This window comes from Alexandromys fortis, unplaced genomic scaffold (genome assembly GCF_014885135.2).
Source record: "Alexandromys fortis isolate MF-2015 unplaced genomic scaffold, M_Fortis_MF-2015_v1.1 scaffold_701, whole genome shotgun sequence".
Classification (NCBI taxonomy): Eukaryota; Metazoa; Chordata; class Mammalia; order Rodentia; family Cricetidae; genus Alexandromys; species Alexandromys fortis.
This window is the reverse complement of record NW_026068585.1, coordinates 5350-18533: the sequence shown is the minus strand read 5'-3', so window position 1 is coordinate 18533 and position 13184 is coordinate 5350. Positions and strand designations below refer to the sequence as shown.

The following is a 13184-nucleotide window of genomic DNA, read 5'->3' as shown; positions in this document are numbered from 1 at the left end:
TTTCTCAGCTACTCCACAGGACTCAAGAAGTCCTATTTAGAAAGCAGATGATTCAGCCAAAGCGTACCAGGTGGGCCTGGGGAAGAGTGACTGGTAGACCTACTCGTAGGACAAACCCACTCTTCTTGCAAGGCTGGCATCACACTGGGGAATTTGGTGAGATATTGACTGCTTCATGATAGGTTGGCATCGCACAAGATGTTCATTGTGCCCTTCCCTAATCACAGTTGCTAGGTGCCATCATGAGAAGGAAACAAGGGGTTGACCTTCGCTACTCTGGTGTCATGAGAACAAGGATTATGTCAGGGAGCCTGAGGACACCCTGCTACAGCCCTTGAGTGGGAGATAGCTGTAGGCACTATTAAAGAGAATGGGAAAGCAGATATGGACATGCTGATCCTTTCAGCTTGGCATCTGATTAGGGTGCTAAGGGAATGGTGGTTTCTAGCCCAGCCCTCCATGTAATTGTAAGAAACTGTTACTGTCACCCAAGGTCGGCAGGAAGTTTGACTTCTTGAGGTACCTTTCTGTCATGCATTTCACAACTGGCAGGATGGAAAACAGAAAATCAGACCCATTGGAAGGCTTGATTTCCACAGCCTCCTTCTTCCCACAGAGCGTTCACTGAGGGGTGACTTATGAAAACACAGAGCCTGAGCCTCCTGCTCAGATCTCAGTCCTGTCTTTGCTCCCCTTTCCCACTATTCAAAGTGTTCAGGGGNGATGGACATGTTGAAGGACTGACCCTTGGCTAGTCCGGGATCAGCAGTTTCATAAATGGTAGACAAGGCAAGAGAACTCTATTTAAACACACCACTCTTTGCTCCTAGGAGACTCCAATGTTGGGAGACCCAGAAAGAAATCACACACTGATGTAGGTGGGCCTTCTATCTATCTGTTGCTTTCATTGGTTAATTAATAAAGAAAACTGCTTGGCCTGATAGGTCAGAACATAGGTAGGCAGGGAAGACACAATAGAATTCTGGGAGGAATAAGGCAGTGAGACAGATGCTATAGCTCTCCTCTTCAAGATGGATGCAGGTTAAGATCCTTCCTGGTAAACCACCACCTCGTGGTACTACACTCAGTAATAGAAATGTATTAATCAAGATGTGAGAATTAGCCAGTAAGAGTCAAGATAATTGTAGTTACCCTCTACATTATTTAGATTCCTTAAAATAGAATGCTTAGCAAAACTTTTGTTATATGTTTCTTGCTTAATATTGTTTGTTGTTTCTACTTTTATATTTGGTATCTGTTCCTACTGTATATAGTTGTATTGGGTTTAGTTTGATCTTGTTTAGAGAAAGGGGGAGATGATGGGGGACTTCAGCCAATCACATGCTGCTTAGTGTGTCCGCTGGGGCCACAGATAGCCAATAAAAGCATCCATGTGTTCTAGCTAGCTCTCTTTTTGTTCCTGCTCTCCTGAATCGCTAGAACCCTGGTTTTTTAAGTTTCCTTTCTTTTGTTTATTAAAGCTGAATATTATTTTAAGTTGGTTTGGTTAATTACAACTTCTGATCCGCCTCGCCCATCAACACACAAAGGTGATTTAAAGATTAGTTGATCAGAGGAATTAGTATGATGTGTAGAGATTTCCTATGCCAGACTTAGTCCATCACTTCTGATTTCAGGTCCCTGCAGCTCCTCAGGGTATAGACAGAATGCAGCCAGATTCTCTGAGAGGATATAAGACAAATGCCATCTAACCTAGTTCCCAGTAGAGTCCTTGTTCCTACTAGGAACCTCATGAGCACAGACTTCACTATCTATGTTTCTATTGGCATTTTGGTCTTCCCATGTCCCACCCATTAAGCTATACATACAGTGTTAGAGGATTTCTCTAGTCAACCACTCAGAACTCTTTTACATTCATCCTGCGACCTCATTCCTAAGGCCTACAGAGTGCAAGGTCACATTTATAACAATAATGATTCCCACCCTGGTACCAAGGTTCTGGACTTATTTCATTTCTCATTTTTCTGACAAAATACCAGACCAAAGTACCTTCAGAAGACAAGGGCATATTTTGTGCAGGCTTTGGAGTGAATGCAGCCTGTCATATTGGGATAACATGGCAGTGACAGTGGCACAAGCTCTTGTGGCAGGCTGTTGAGACAGCTCTTTACACTGTGCCAGTGGCGATAAGACAGAGAATGATGATTCTCTGCTCAGTTTGCCTTTTCCTTTTGTCCTCTTTGCTCACTCTGGGAGCCCAGCCTATTGACTGGTGCTACCAACATTCCCCGGGTGTATTCCCTGAGAGCTGTCTCTCTAGAAATGTGCTACTCGACTGGCCCAAATTCACTTATGTCGGCAATAAAAATCAACCACAGAAACATAATGAAGACCATGTATGTCAACCTTGTCACCAGCATTGTACTAAATGGGAGGAAACTGAAATCATTTCATTTTGAATAAGAAGGTGTAAAGCCCACGTTCTTCACTCTTATTCAATTCAGTGCTGAAATCTTAGTCAAAGCAGTAATACAAGAGACAGAAGCCATAAGAAAACAGAAGTAGTCAAATTACCTCTCAGATTCTGTACTTGAGAGAGTCAAAGGAGTCTTAGATCTCATAAGCATTTTCGGCACAGTAGCAGAATACCAAATAAACCTATAGAAATAGATGTTTCTCTATATAAATACTGAGCTTACTGATAGAGAATTAAAACAATTCCTTTAGCAATTGCAAAAATAGAAATACCTAGGAGACTGGACTAGAGAGATGGTCTACTGACAAGAGACCATGCTTCTCTTCCAGAGAACTAGAGTTTGGGCAGTTGACAATTTCCTCCATTTCAAGTTCCCTGAGATTCAGTGCTATCTTCTGTCCATTGAGGGCACTCACATACACACAGCTATACACAAAAACATATAATTATACATAATTAGACAAACAAAGTAAGTCAAAAATTAACTGCCTAGGAATAACCTAACTTTTAAGCTAAAAGTTTTTTTAAAGGCACCTGAAATTATAATGAAGCTGTGCCGTGGTGGCACATGCTTTTAATCCCAGCACTCTTGGAGGCAGAGGCAGGCAGATCTCTTTGAGGTTGAGGCAGGCCTCCTTTACAGAACGAGTTCCAGGACAGACTCCAAAGCTACACATAGAAACCCTGTCTTGAAAATACAAATGGAAGACACGTGCAATTAAAATTATATTATATTTTCCACTTCTTTCTTTGTGTGTGTGTGTGTGTCTATACACATTCATTTCTTTCTTGTGTGTGTATACACATTCACTTACCACTGTGGGTGTGTAGAGGTCCGAGGAAATCTTCAACCAAATAGCTTCCAGGAACTGAATGGTGCTTTTCAGACTTGGGAGCATATGCCATTACCTTCTCAGCCATCTCTCTAGCCCTACAATTAAAAATGTAAAACAACAATTAGCAATTGTTATAGGAGGGGGATGGGAGAGGGTGAGTAGAGGAGTGGGAGGAAGTGGAAATTTTGAATGATATTATTTATAAAGCAATAAACAAACAAACAAATACAAAACTAAAATGTAAAACATTGGGCCTGGAGAGATGGCTTGGCAATAGAGCACTGGCTGCTTTCCAGAGGGTCTGGCTTCAATTCCCAGCACCCACATGGCAGTTCACATGTCCAGTTCCAGAGGCTCTGACACCGTTACACCAAAGCACATAAAATAAATTTTCATAAATAATAAAAGATTTAACAGACCAAAGAAACAATTTGAAGAATGACTTTCAAATATGAATTAGCATAATTAATATTGTGAAAATGGTGATCTTACCAAAAGTAATTGACAGATTCAGTGCAATCCATATCAAAATAAAAATGTTATTCTTCACAGAAATACTAAAGGACTTCCAAAATTCACACAGAGACACAAAACATCACACATAACCAAAGCTATCCTAAGCATGGCAACGCCCTAATTTGTTACACTACAGAACCATAGAGACAAAAACACCATGCTACCAGCACCAAAACAGAGACAAAGACAAAGGAATAGAAAAGAGACTCAGAGTAAATCCACACAGGTACAGGTTGGCATGTGTGTCTGAGACAGGATCCCTTGCAGCTCAGGATGGTCTTGCCTTGAACTACTGATCCTCCTGCCACTATCTGCCAAGTCCTGGAATCGCAGATGGTCATTTGACCTCATTTTTGACAAAGGTGCCAAAAGCTCACACCACAGAAAGCACCACATTTTCACCATATGGTGCTGAGAAAACTGTATGTTCTCCTGAAGAAGAATTAGTCTAAGTCACTATCTCTCGCCTTGTACAGAAGTCAATTAGGTCTGCCACAACGACCTTAATGGAAGGCTTTCAATTTTGAAACTGCTGGCCTGAAATGGGGAGAATAGGTCGGTCACAATGGAGGCCAGGTGTGGAAAGGACATTCTGACAAGAGCTCCAAGTGCTCAGGAGGCACAACTGACAGATTGGGTTTTCTAAAACTGTAGAGCTGCACACAAAGGGAATAGGCAGCAGAGTGGAGACGCCACACACAGAAGGAAGGAATTTCTTGCTATCTCTATACCTGACACTGAAATAAAATACTCAAATATCAGTATCCAAATCATTCAATCAATACATTGACCAATGAATTAAACAAAAAAATTCTTAGAAGAAAGGCAAATATGGCTGATAAAGTTAGGAAAAGTGTTCAACATCCTTAGACTGCGGCAGGTCTGCAAGGTAAAACTACATTCAGATTCCACCTCACTGCAGTCAATATGGCCACCAAAAACAAAGCAGCGACATCACATGCTGGGAAGAATGTGAGAAAATGAAACCTGGTGGAGATGTCAATCCAGCCTCTGTGGAAAATCACAGTGCAGGTTCCTCAAAGCACTGATGATAGAACTGTCAGCTGATGTATCTGCAGGACTGCTGGGGATAGCTGCAAGGGAATCTGAGCCAGCCTGTTACAGAGACACGAGGGAGCCCCTGTTTCTTTTGTGGCAGTATTCACAATGGCCAAGTTATGGCATCATCCTAGGTGTTCATCAACAGATTAATGGATAAAGGAATTTTGACATGTCGCACACACACACACACACACACACACAAAAGACATAAAAGAGGGGGGTTAATTATTGGGGGAGAGAAGGGGGACTAGCAGAAAAAGGAAAGAGTACAAAAGAGCATGAACAAACTACAATGATATGTGTGTATGGAAATGTCATATTGAAATTCATTATTTCCTGTACTAAGTGAAAACTATTAATTAAAAGATGTTCTATCTATAGTAAAAAGCAATCACCAGGAAAACAAAGTATTTTGTAAGCCCTAAAGCTGTTTGTTGAACAGTCATCCCTACAAGATCATCACATTTCTTGCATCTGTGTAGGACTATTTTGAATTTAATGCATCTTCAAGTGATTTTTGCCTGGCTATATTTCTGAACTTGTGACAAAGTAGCATCCAATTGCTTAAAAGTAACAGTCTTTAAATGAATCTCTGTTTTGATTGCTTCTACAGACTAAACTTCTGTCCCTGTGTGTCTATGTCTGCCTGTCTTCCTCTGTGTCTTATAAGGTAAAGAAAAAGCCCCTTCTTCTGTCATTTGTTTTTGTTTTTGTTGAGACAGGGTTTCTCTGTAGATTGGAGCCTGTCCTGGAGCTAGCTCTTGTAGACCAGGCTGGCCTCAAACTCAGAGATATCTGCCTGCCTCTGCCTCCCAAGTGCCGGGATCAAAGGTGTTTGCCACCACACTGTGAATTCACAAAGGTCTCTTTGCCTCCACCTCCCAGATTTGTGATTAAAGACATGTGACACCGCACTTTAAACTCACAGAGGTCTTTCTGCCTCTGCTTTCCAAGCATTGGGATTAAAGATGTGTACCACCATGCCTTGAACTCAAAGAGGTCTGCCTGCCTTTGTCTACCAAGAGTTGGGTTTAATGGTTTGTATCCCCACACCCAACTACTCTCTTTCTTTCTTTTTAATTTTAAGGACTTTAACCTTTAGCCTGCATATATTTTTAACACACTCTAAGCCATTTACAGGTTACTTCATCTTTTACTCTCTTATTACTGTATATCTCTCTTTTTTCTGACCCCATGATTCTTTAATTTCCTAACCAATATGGAAAGGATTGAGCCGTGGCTTTTACGGCTTGATCCAGCCCATTCCTTAGCTTTCTGAAATTCTGAGCTCATGGTGGAGGTACGAGCTGGATCCATTTTTATTGCTACAATGGTATGGCATTTCAAGGCCCTTCCTGGCAAGCAAGCTGGAACAGTGTGTTAACAAACAACACTCAAATGCTCTCTCTGTAGCAGGACCTCCTGCCTCAAAGAGTCAGAGTTTTTACTGGTAAGACAACCCAGAAAGCTGGCATTTTAAAATGGCACAGTATTTTTCCTGCTATCTCTAAAAGCTATAATGCGTTTCACAAAATAGAAACAGAAGAGTCATTGCCAAATTCCTTTTTTTTTTGAAAAAATTTCTGACTCCACTGAGCCTCCCATTTCCCTCCCCCGCTCCCCACTCCTCTCCCCCTCCCTCTTCAGTAAAAAGAACAGTCAGGGTTACCTGCCTTGTGGGAAGTCCAAAGTCCTCCCCCTCCATCCAGGTCTAGGAAGGTGAACATCCAAACAGGCTAGACTCCCACAATGCCAGTACATGCAACAGGATCAAAACCCAGTGCCATTGTCCTTGGCTTCTTCTCATCAGCCCTCGTTGTCCACCATGTTCAAAGAGTCCAGTGTTATCCCATGCTTTTTTAGTCCCAGCCCAGCTGGCCTTGGTGAGCTCCCATTAGATCATCCCTACTGTCTCAGTGGGTGGGTGCACTCCTTGCGGTTCTGACTTCCTTGCTCATGTTCTCCCTCCTTTTGCTCCTCATTTGGACCTTGGGAGCTCAGTCCGGTGCTCCAGTGTGGGTCTCTGTCTCTATCTCCATCCATTTCCAGATGAAGGTTCTTTGATGATATGCAAGATATTGATCAGTGTGGCTATAGGATAGGGCCATTTCAGGCTCCCTCTCCTCTGCTGCCCAAGGAGCTAACTGGGGACATCTGCCTGGATACCTGGGAACCCCTCTAGAGTCAAGTCTCTTGCCAACCCTAAGGTGGCTCCCTTAATTAAGATATATACTTCCCTGCTCACATATCCAACCTTCCTTTATCCCAACCATCCCATTCACCCAAGTTCCCCCCATCCTCCCCTTCTCACTTTTCTCTCCCCATCTCCCTTTAACCCAATCCCACCCCACCCCAAAGTTCTCAAGTTTTGCCTGGCAATCTTGTCTATTTCCAATGTCCAGGAGGATAACTATATGTATTTCTTTGGGTTCACCTTCTTATTTAGCTTCTCTAGGATTACAAATTATAGGCTCAATGTCATTTATTTATGGCTAGAAACCAATTATGAGTAAGTACATCCCATGTTCATCTTTTTTGTGTCTGGGTTACCTCACTCAGGTTAGTGTTTTCTATTTCCATCCATTTGAATGCAAAATTCAAGATGTCATTGTTTTGTGCCACTGAATAGTACTCTAATATGTATATATTCCACACGTTCTTCATCCATTCTTCCATTGAAGGACATCTAGGTTGTTTCCAGGTTCTGGCTATTACAAATAATACTGCTATGAACATAGTTGAACAAAAGCTTTTGTCATATGATAGGGCATCTCTTGGGTATATTCCCAAGAGTGGTATTGCTGGATCCTGGGGTATGTTGATCCTGAATTTCCTGAGAAACTGCCACACTGCTTTCCAAAGTGGTTGCAAAAGTTTGCCTTCCCACCAGCAATGGATGAGTGTACTCCTTACTCCACAAGCTCTCCAGCAAAGGCTATCATTGGTGTTTTTGATTTTAGCCGTTCTGACAGGTGTATGATGGTATCTCAAAGTTGTTTGGATTTGCATTTCCCTGATCGCTAAGGAGGATGCACATGACCTTAAGTGTCTTTTGGCCATTTGAACTTCTTCTGTTGAGAATTCACTGTTCAGTTCAGTGCCCCATTTTTTAAATTGGGTTAATTAGCATTTTAAAGTCTAGTTTTTGAGATCTTTATATATTTTGGAGATCAGATCTTTGTCAATTGGGGGGTTGATGAAGATCTTCTCCCAGTCAGTAGGTTGCCTTTTGTCTTAGTGACAGTGTCCTTTGCTTTACAGAAGCTTTTCAGTTTCAGGAGGTCCCATTTATTCAATGTTGCCCTTAATGTCTGTGCTGCTGATTTTATACATAGGAAGCAATCTCCTGTGCATATATGTTGTAGAGTACTTCCCACTTTCTCTTCTATCAGGATCAGTGTGTTCAGATTGATATTGATCCATTTATACTTGAGTTTTGTGCATGGTGATGGATATTGATCTATTTCCATTCTTTTACAGGTTCACATCCAATTGTGCCAACACCATTTGTTGAAGATTCTTTCTTTCTTCCATTGTATACTTTTAGCTCCTTTATCAAAAATCACGTGTTCATAGGATTGAGGGTTAAAATCCAGGTCTTCTATTTGATTCTATTGGTCGACTTCTCTGTTTTTATGCCAATATCAAGCTGTTTTCAATAGTGTAGCTCTGTAATAGATTTTTAAGTCGGGGATGGTAATGCCCACAGAAGTTCCTTTATTGTATGGGATTGTTTTGGCTATCCTGGGTTTTTTTGTTTTTCCATATTACACTGATTATTGTCCTTTCAAGATCTGTGAAGAATTTTGATGGAGCCTTGGTGGGGATTGCATTGAATCTGTTAATTGTCTTTGGTAGAATTGCCATTTTTACTATGTTGGTTACCCCAAGATATTTTATGCTATTTGTGCCTATCGTGAAATGTTATGCTTCTCTGATTTCCCTCTCTGCTTCCTTATCCTTTGTGTATATGAGGGTAAATGATTTTTTGGAGTTGATCTTGTATCCTGCCACATTACTAATCAGCTGTAGGAGTTCTTTGGTGGAGTTTTTGGGGTTGCTTATGTACACTACCTTATCATTTGCAAATAAAGAAAGTTTAACTTCTTCCTTTCCAATTTGAACCCCCTTGGTCCCTTTATGCTGTCTTATTGCTATTGGTAGAACTTCAAACACTATATTGAAGAGGTATGGAAATAGTGGACTGCCTTGTCGTGTTCCCTGATTTTAGTGGGATGTCTTTGAGTTTCTCTTTATGTAATTTGATGCTATCTGTCAGCTTTCTATAAATAGCTTTTATTATATTTAGGTATGACCCTTGTATACCTAATGTCTCCAAGACCTTTATCATAAAGGGATGTTGAATTTTGTCAAATGCTTTTTCAGCATCTAATGAAATGATCAATGTTTTTTTTCTTTCAGTTTTATTTATATGATGGATTACATTGATAGATTTTTGTATGTTGAACCATCCCTGCATCTCTGGGAATGAAGCCTACTTGATCATAATAGATACTTTTTCTAATGTTTTCTTGGATTCATTTTGCCAGTATTTTATTGAGGATTTTTGCTTCGATGATTATAAGTGAGATTGGCCTGTAATTCTCTTTCTTGGTTGAGTCTTTGTGTTGTTTTGGAATCAGAGTAACTGTAACTTCATAAAAGGGATTGGGCAATGACTCTTCTGTTTCTATATTGTGAAATATATTAAGGAGTATAGGTATTAGGTATTCTTGGAAGTTCTGGTAGAATTCTGCATTGAAACCATGTAGTCCTGGGCTTTTTTTTTTTTTTTTGTAGGGAGATTTTTGATAACAGTTTCTAATTCTTCCATGCGTTTGTAGGCTTTCTGGGAGTAGCATTGTTGTTGAATTCTAACTTAATCCATGGTGAACCGATAAGACACAGGTGGTTACTAATATTAGTACTATTTTATTAGAGAAGAAGGAGGGAGAACATGAACAAGGAAGTCAGGGTGTGTCTACCCATAGAGACGATGGAACTTATCTAATGGGAGCTCACCAAGGCCAACTAGACTGGGACTAAACTAGCATGAGATCAAACCAGACTTTCTGAACGTGGCTGACAACTAGGGCTGACTGAGAAGCCAATGATAATGGCATTGGGTTTTGATTCTACTGAATGTACTGGCTTTTTGGGAGTCTAGTCTGTTTGGATGCATACCTCCCTAGACCTGGATGGAGGGGGAGGGTCTTGTACTTCCCACAGGGCAGGGCACCCTGACTTCTCTTACGACTGGAGAGGGAGGGTGGAGGGAGAGTGGGGAGAGTGGGAATGGAATGGGAGGAGGGGAGGAGGTCGAAGTCAAAAAAAGAAAGCAAACAAAACAATGATTTTTGCCAAAAAAAAATGACTGCTGCCTAAGATGTTCAAGACTCACAGAATACTCCAGTCAGGACTTGATCATAACTCTAAATTATTTTTAGGTCCCCTTAAGATTATTAGTGACCCCAACCAGGTAGAAATAGTCTGGAATACTATGCTCACATTCCCATAAAATGGACTATGGATAATTTTCTTTGTTTAAAAAAAAGGAGGGGGAAGTGGTAAGGGAGAATTGTATGTATTCTGTCGATCATGTGTTAAATAAAGGCTGATTGTCCAGGCAGGAAGTAAAGGCAGGTCAACCAGACAGGAAATAGAGGCAGGGTGATGAGAACAGGAGAATTCTAGGAAGGAGGAAGCCCATTCCTTACCAGTATTGCCCAGACCACAGAAGAAGCAACATGTGATCTACTCTGCTGAGAAAGGTACCGAGACATGTGGTTAACATAGTTAAGAATAATGGGTTAATATAAGTAATAAGAGCAAATAAGAAACCTGAGCCAATGGGCCAGTCAGTTTACCATTAATGCATACTCCCTGTAATTTCTTTGGGCCTTACTGGCTATGGGAACTGGGCTGGACAGATAACCCAACAAGTAGCCCCTCCTGCTACATCTGTCAAGTTTTCTAAAAGTTTCTCACCCTTATACAGGTTCATTAAGATGGACAACAAGAAACCAAACAAGTCTTGGATCTTGCTATATATCAACTCCTGAGCAATCAATCTGTAGCCATTCATGCTCTTGAGAAGATCCCAAGGAAGCTTTTTGCTCCACTCCTCTACAATGCATTTAAGGGTGTGCATAAGAATATAGTGAAGGAAATAGTGAAGGGCTGACCCTTTACCTGTCTCCATATTGGAACATTAACTGTTCATGAATCCCATAGTGAACTCCTGACAGCCATGTTGGAATGTCTTCAATTCCTACCTCTTCAGAACTCAGGATTTAGATAAGACCCTGTATAATAGAGACATGTTAAGAGGTAGGAGGTTACACCACAGCCTGCTTCTCTTGTTAGTCCAGTAACTTGAGGCCAATTTGTAAATAGTGTATTACTGTATGTAGAGACTGCCTGTTCATTCCCAGATGAATAATCCCAAAATAATCACTCAGAAACTATATTAATTACAACACTGATTGGCCTATTAGCACAGGCTGTTAATGAACTTACTCTCACATCTTAAATTAACCCATTCCTATTATTTTGTATTTTACCATGAGATTCATGGTTTACCGCTAAGGTTCTGGGTCATCTGTCTCTTTTGGCAGCTACATGGCATCTCCCTGACTCTGCCTTCTTTTTTCCTCTATATATACCTGGAATTCCCACCCTGCTCTCTTCTGTACTGCCTTAGGCCCAAATCAGATTCTTTATAAACCAATGGTAACAAAACATATTCACAGCATACAGACGGGAATCCCACATCATCTTACAATGTTGAATATGGAATGTAAGTGATTAAAGACACTGTTCACATGTTTGCATTATCATGTTATTATTGCATAGAAGAAAGACATAAATGTTAAAATTGCTGAGGATTGGTGGCAAACAAAAAAATGATGTGTGCTGTTTAATGATAATTTTTGTTCTGTTGTTCACTGCTGTCTTCTCAATTGAATAGACATAAGAAGACACTGACAGCAATGGTCAAGGATCCACACTTTTTTATCTATACATTAGAAAATTAAGCACACAAAAAACACAGGGAACTGAAAGGTATGAATGATGGTGTTCCGGTCTTACTGCCAAGAACTCAGCTTTTCAATAAGAATGTGTATAATATGTATATGATAAGGTAACAAAACATTATCCTGGAACTTATTGCAAGTGGGAACCAGATAATCTCTCATAGTTAAGTAATAGTGAATAATGAAAATCAATGTGGGTTGGTTGGTCCATCAGTTGTGGTTATCTTAAAAACTCTGATGTCTTACAGAGGGTTTTAATTTTGTTATAGAGGTGAGAGAGGCTGCTGTTGATAAATATACAAAATGGAGATGTTTCATGAAAACAGGGATAACAAGGTATTATGAACATTAGTTGATTACAGAAAATAGTAAAGGATATAGTATTAACATGACAAAATCTTGCTGTATTTGGTGTATGGAATGACAAAAAGAAGAAGAAAAAGAAAGATGATTTTGTCACTACATGTTGTCATTGATACAGCTTGGTTATAATAATGTTTCTAGCTCTTAGTGTTCTGTGTTCTCTTTCCCCTACAGGAACCCTAAACTGAGGATCCTAGATTTAAGGGAGCATTCTGGCTGCAAGATCGTCTGCCTGGAGATCAGTACTATGTCACCTGCATGCTTGTTCTCCTGTGCTCACTTGGAGCACTCTATCTTGAAGATCAAGGACCAGCATCGTATTGCAAGTTCAGATCCTGAGGTTCATCCCTCTAATAAGACTATGGCATTAATAATGAACATTTCCTTCAGAAGCAGTAGCACCTTAAAAAAATGTCAATATTTGGCTCTGATTCTGAATAAAATAGAAGAGAGTTCAGGTTCTTTGCACCTGTGCTGCTGAGATTTGGAAATCCATAAATTGGGTGCTAGTAGAAACACCCTGAACCATTTAGATCTCAAATGCCTTGGTCACCTGTCAGTGTTTCAGGGCTGTCTGAGTAAGTTCATCTTTTTTTTTTTGTTTTTGTTTTTCGAGAAAGGGTTTCTCTGTGGTTTTGGAGCCTGTCCTGGAACTAGCTCTTGTAGACAAGGCTGGTCTCGAACTCACAGAGATCCGCCTGCCTCTGCCTCCTGAGTGCTGGGATTAAAGGCATGCGCCACCACCGCCCGGCTGAGTTCATCATTCTTTTTAATCAGTTGGGACACCTGAGCAGACTTTGTCTGTCTAAAGTCCCTTGTAGACCTTTGAATGAGAAAGGTTTTGGAATTGTGTCTCACAGCTGAGGTGTATGGACCATCTAAATGAACTCAGTTTGTATTCTTTTGCCATCACAGATCATGTTGAAACTGTCC

The 13184-nt window shown here is 40.6% G+C and overlaps 1 pseudogene; it reads left to right on the top strand.

The window, feature by feature from the left end:
• Positions 1-9426: 9426 nt before the first annotated feature.
• LOC126495891 (PRAME family member 12-like) lies at positions 9427-12829 on the top strand (annotated as a pseudogene).
• Positions 12830-13184: the final 355 nt, after the last annotated feature.